This window comes from Onthophagus taurus, chromosome 11 (assembly GCF_036711975.1).
Source record: "Onthophagus taurus isolate NC chromosome 11, IU_Otau_3.0, whole genome shotgun sequence".
Taxonomy (NCBI): Eukaryota; Metazoa; Arthropoda; class Insecta; order Coleoptera; family Scarabaeidae; genus Onthophagus; species Onthophagus taurus.
Window position 1 is genome coordinate 30354050 of NC_091976.1, and position 6000 is coordinate 30360049.

At 33.9% G+C, this 6000-nt stretch overlaps 1 protein-coding gene across 6 annotated transcripts in view; it reads right to left on the minus strand.

Annotated features, from left to right (window-relative positions):
- The window catches only part of LOC111428737 (LIM domain only protein 3-like), an 86617-nt gene extending 82095 nt beyond the window's left edge, over nucleotides 1–4522 (minus strand). For 5 of the 6 annotated variants that reach the window (XM_023064393.2, XM_023064395.2, XM_023064392.2 and 2 more), the window contains exon 1: nucleotides 4249–4521. The gene's annotated coding sequence lies outside the window, so the exon portion shown is untranslated. Of the gene's footprint in view, nucleotides 1–4248 lie in introns of all 6 variants that reach the window. The other variant, XM_071199822.1, reaches the window with a different exon arrangement.
- Between the last annotated feature and the right edge of the window lie 1478 nt (nucleotides 4523–6000).

The window sequence follows — 6000 nt, forward strand, 5'->3', positions numbered from 1 at the left end:
ATATATAATATTCGTTACTTCTTTTTGGATTAAAAAATATAGGGTTTAACAGGTCTATTTCTTATTGTTTTAGAATAAAGCTAAAATAAACTTTTTTTTTGTGTCGTCAAAGAAATTAAATTTACAGTTTCCTGCAAATTATAAATAAAAATTAAAAAAACATATTTCTGATATTTGAATCAAATACATTTGTTGAACTATTTAATTTATATCTGTTTTACACAAAAGTTGGAATAAATTGCATTATTTCACAATTTTTTATTAATATTTAATATTATTAATTATTATTAAATGATTTAATAAATTATTGATAGATGGCGATCATATATTTTTTATATCATAATAATATATATTTGTTTGTATTCAAAAATGTTCTGAAGTGTCAAATTAAAAATCCTGTTTTTTTAACATGTTAGAATGTTACATATTAAAAAATAAAGTAAATTTTATATAAATTTTTAGTAGAATAATTTTTACTTATAGTACCGTAATTTACAGTAAATTGTAAATTTAATTTCTTTGACGACACTAAAAGAAAAGTTTATTTTTAGTTTTATTCTAAAACAATAAAAAATAGATCTATCTAACCCCATATTTTTGTAATCAGAAAAAAATAACGAATTTAATAACCGAATAATCAGTGGTTGTTTCCATTTAAAAAAACGAAAATTGTCATAATATCTTAAAATGTAAAACTGAAAAATCTTTTTGGACTACGTCATCAAATTCTCTGTTAAAAAGTGTCCATATAATGTCTGAGTTATAATACTCCACCTATAATAATAACCAAGATAATTGCACTTGCTGGTTTTACGATATTTTCAATTTTGGCCTCTAGGGGAAAAACAAAAGATGATAGTGCTTTGAGGTTTTTGGCTTTAGCAGTTTCTCGAAAAACGAGATCATGACATAAGCTACTTTTCTTAGTTTCAGAGATAGCCTATTCGGACATCGAATTTGAACCACCCTGTACACATGATATACATGTGTACAGGGTGGACAAGATGTTTTTTTGGTTTTGTCGAAATTTGTGGTGGTCTTCTCAAGGCTTTATCCAGGTTATAATTTTTAATGTTAAAACGCTGTCCTCGTTGCCTATCTTGAACATTAATTTGTTCATATTCACCGTTAAAATCAGTTTTATTAAAAAATGAAGTTCGATTGTTTTGTTCAACTTTAGTTACTTTAATGTCGTGCCACAAGACCTTAATGTTATTTACATTAACAGAGAAATTCTTTCCAATTTTTTGACTTAGCTTTTTAAAATCTGTAGTGTTGTAAAGTTCCTTTACAATGTAAGATTAACCTTCCTTTTTAGCAGCTCTTATAATTGCAGGCCATTGAGAAGGAACATAAATAGGGCCGCTTTTCAACACCCTTTGTTTTTGACACTCAATAGTGGTGTGCATAGAAACTCCTTCATTTTGGGTATGACCAACAGTAAAAAATTTGTTAGTAATACTTTTGATATCATACTTGTTAATTTAGTACATGTACATGGAAACTATCATTTTATTTTTGGTCCGTGCTACACAGTTGTCAAAGTAGAATATAACTTCTTTTCCTATATACATTCATTTCATTAACTATGTGAGCTATAGCCTCATGCCAAAAATAGCAAAATCCACTCTTCGATGGTATTTAAAAAATTGTAAAATTAAGATAATTTAAGCGGATGTAAAAGAATGTTGAAATATCCCAACAAAGAGTTGGCAAAACTGCTTGTAAGTCAAAGCGTTTTTGGTTGAAAAAATGATATGTTAAACTTTGTATTAAAAATATGTGTATAAGTACACTTCTTTGCAACAGGTAACCCTTTGGCCTCTTGTTCGACTCTATAATATCTGTACATTTGGGGTATAGTTTTAATCGCAGGACTAATTGTTTCCCTTTTAGTTTGATTTCCTCTCATATCTCTCTGAACCGAACACTGACCTTTTGCTTTTTTCTAATAAACTTATCACCTATATCTAATGTATTCATGAACTTTGTTTTACACACTTTGATTCGTGCTCAATTTGATGTTAAATGATACCACAGATTTTCACTACAATTGCTTCCTTCCACGGCTCTTCTATATTTTACCTTAGATTTCTCTATGTGACCACTAACAAACTGTCTCTGGAGGCTGTTATCAGCCAAATTCCAAAAAGATATATGTATGGTCTATCTTTCGACTTCCGTTAACCTGCTTGCACGCCTTAATCTACATTTTTGGCCACAAGGTGGTTTCAAAGATTTTCCCGGAATTTCCTTATTACCTACACACACGTACGGCATTCCCGAATTTACTTTAACCTTTTTTATATTTCTTTTCCAGGTTTCAAGTCTGCGTAATCTTTTTCGTGATTTTGGGTTAGGTTTTTGTTCATTGCCATCCCATTCAATTTCACTTTTAGAGGATTCATTCTCATACATACATAAACCATTATCTGTCATGCGGTCGAATAGCTTTTGCTGGAGCAAGATTACCTGTTTCTCGAAGTCTTCTGAAAGAATCGCTAAAAACTGAATAATATGGCAAATGACGCTGTGGAAGTCTTTCTTGATATTCTCGTACTGATTATCGAGCATTTCCATTGCAAAAACCATGCACGAAAATCATATCAGCATACACTTCAGTGTTATAAGCGTACAGTTTGAGTTTCTTCTTGTATGTCATCATAATTAAACCTTACAGCAAACTGACCTATTATTACAATGACAACTTTGTTTTTGTTGAATGTTTGATTTTCCTGACTATTAATAAATTCGCTGCAGAAAACTTTAATATATGTCATATGTCAAAGTTTGATGATGAACTAATAAATCACCCTGTATAATCTATACTAAGATAATTTCTCTGCGATGATGGAAAAAAACCACTTCACATTTTGAAAAATTGTGCAATTTTGCATCAATGTAGCGCCTCGGCCGCAAGCAACCTCGGAGGAACTAATTAAATTCGTGCATTTAATGTTGAAGAACCCGAGCTAAACGTACCTACAGCTATTTAATCGAAAACTATTTTAGAACATTATTGTTTTGTACTGATGTAGTAGCGCGTCGGCCACAAGTGACCTTGGCTTAATCAAACCAAATTGAAGATCAAAAATATTATTTTTAATAGATATTAGAAATCAATTAAAGAAAATAATTAATAATATTAATGGTATACCACATATGATTAATTATATAATTACCCACTCACATAGTTGAAAGTTAGTAAAGAGAAAAAAGTTATAATTAAAAAAAAAAATTGTCAGAGAATGAAAAGATTATATCAATTAGAAATAATTGATAAAATCTTTTCTCGCGTTGGTTCGATTTAATAGAATCAGCAGTAATTAATTAGACTTGAATGTCATTGAATAATTCTAATCCCGGTTTTCTGCTTTCGACGCGTGGCTAATTAAGCGCGAAGCGGAGTTGTGAAAAACTTAACGAAAGTGTTGTTTTTTTGCCTGATAATACCCAACTAATAATTTTCCATGCGACAAAGTACTTCTCTATGGAAAGCAATCACGCCTGTCATCTTGCAGCAACTGCAGCAACGACAACAACAAAAAAACCCACCGAGTAATAATTAAACTTATTGAGCCGTTCGCTTCAAGTAATTGGTAGAATTTCCATTACCGCCGCGTATAATTAACCGCTCTAATTAAAGAGTTCTTGTTATTTTTAGTTTGTCGAGAACGCATTTTGAAACTCTCACACGACATGATCATAGTGAAGAAGATGAAACGTGTAGAGATGGAATGATGGGAGAAAAGTCGTCAATAGGTTAATGACTGGTCTTTAAGGTATCATGACGGATAAACGCCGAGAACGGATACGTCGCCGAAGCGGGAGCAGAGGATTTAGTGGAAATGGCGCTTCGAGTGTCCGCAGCACTTGGGGCATCTCCGGTAATGAGCTTTTCACGTCCGAGCTTTCCTCATTAGTGTAACAGGGGGTGCCCCATTGGTGCTCGTTAGCACAGACAGACCCGAAGCCACATGCCATTTCATTAGAGCTAACAAGGACTAGACTGCTCTCTACGCTCGATGCAAGACATTATTACCGATGCCCGATGCGTGCCGCCGCCCGGGAGACAGACGCAATTATGTCCATTAACGATATTGTGTGTCACCGTCCAAGAACTCATCCAACATCATCTTCTCCTTTCAAATCTCTATCTCCGTCTAACTGTACCCAACATTTTTTTTTTGCAACATCATACTTTTTTTCAACCCCCTTAATTTATCTTATTCAAAAAAGCATACTTACAAAACTTGAAAATGATTTCTTAAAAAAACTTCTTCGACTTCCCTCGGTTTTTCCTTCCAGTTAATTTTCTTAAACTATTTTTTTTCCGTTAAATCCAAACAACCGGATTATCACTAAATGTTTACTACTATTTTCTTGTAAAACACAGCCGAAACTCGTTATCACGTGTGTTTTTGTCGGGACGTCGCGTGGTTGACGTGTTGTCGAGGTGTTTGTAGAATATGCAACCCGAACGTCCGTACGGTTTCGAGCGCTAAAACCAACTGACGTTGCCGACGTTCGCACCGAACCAAACGAACGGAGGACGATTCGGTCGGTGGGCGCAAGATCAAGCAGCAGCAGCAGCGTCCTTTGTCCGGTGGACGCGCCGGAGTTCATTTGTACAGGGGGGCGCCCCGACGCCTGATCGCCGATATATAATTCAATTACTCCAGGCGGCCCGCCGCGAGTTACCTACCCCTCCAAACCCTTTTACCTCACCCATCGAATAGTACTTCAAGAATCCCTAATTACTTCAATACCTACTCAATAAAATATCCCTCTTTATTCTTAAAAAGAACATTTTCTTTTCTTTTTAATTTAATCCAAACACAAAAATCTGCATACAAAAATATTCAAAAAAACACATAAAAGGTAATACTAGAAGGAGGCAATGAGAATCTAAAAAGAAAGCAAAATGAAAATCAGAAAAAAAAATTCAGATTGAAGCTAGATATGAGCTTGATAGAAGATAAGGAAAGTGGAGAGAGAAGATACAGAGAAATCAGAAGAAGGCAAAATCATGGCAGAAAATAGATAAAGAAAATCTACTCAAAAGCAAGTTAATCCGAAATCAAACCCAATTCCAAAACAAATCAAACTATAATAACAACAATAATGTTTATCCACAATCACCTTATAATTGAAATTTTATTCACACTTATGAACCGTATAAAGTACCACTTAATAAAGTAACTTTATTCCACTAGTTTTTGAAAAATCTGTAGAAACAATGGACGTTTCCTCTAGTAAGGAACGACTAGTACCAGTAGAACCTCGGATTTTTCTTGCGATATCAACCTTATTACATATAGAATCCTCGATATAAGTATCTGCTATGCCAGAGCTCCTCCACCCACCATGTCGTTTAATTATTGTAAGTTCGGCACCTTTATTGGCCGGTAAAGTTGTTGAAGTGCGCCTCATACAATAGCCGCTATAAGCTTTTGCATTTGCGAGATTCAAAAACGAAGCAACTGTTGAAGGAACTTTCGACAAAGTGTTAATTCCAACAGGTTGTGCAGTACATATTTGATTAGCGTATTTTAAAAAGAACCTCTTATTGGATAACTTCTTCGGACGTAAAGACATGTATTTTCTACACGTCTCCACAGTATTGATAGAGAATGCCTTTTCTATAATTGTAAATTTTCGTGAAATACCTGTTTTGGTATCTAGTATCGAAACAATCAAATATGCGCCCCTATCTTCTACACCACTAATTTTCAAATTAATGAGTTCACAGCATCGACAAGCACCAGACACTCCCATTATTAGTGCAACCTAATATATTTCAAAATTTATTATATATAATATGTAAAGGTTAAGAGAGATTACCTTGATCATCAAATATTCTTTAGCCCTTGTCAAAAACTCTTCAAAACTAACAGTATGTAGACGCTAGGGACAGTTAATATTTGCATCGCTTTAAATATGCTTCTGCAGCTATCTCGCGGTCCTGCACACGCCTTCTTTTTGCTGGATTAAGAGCTT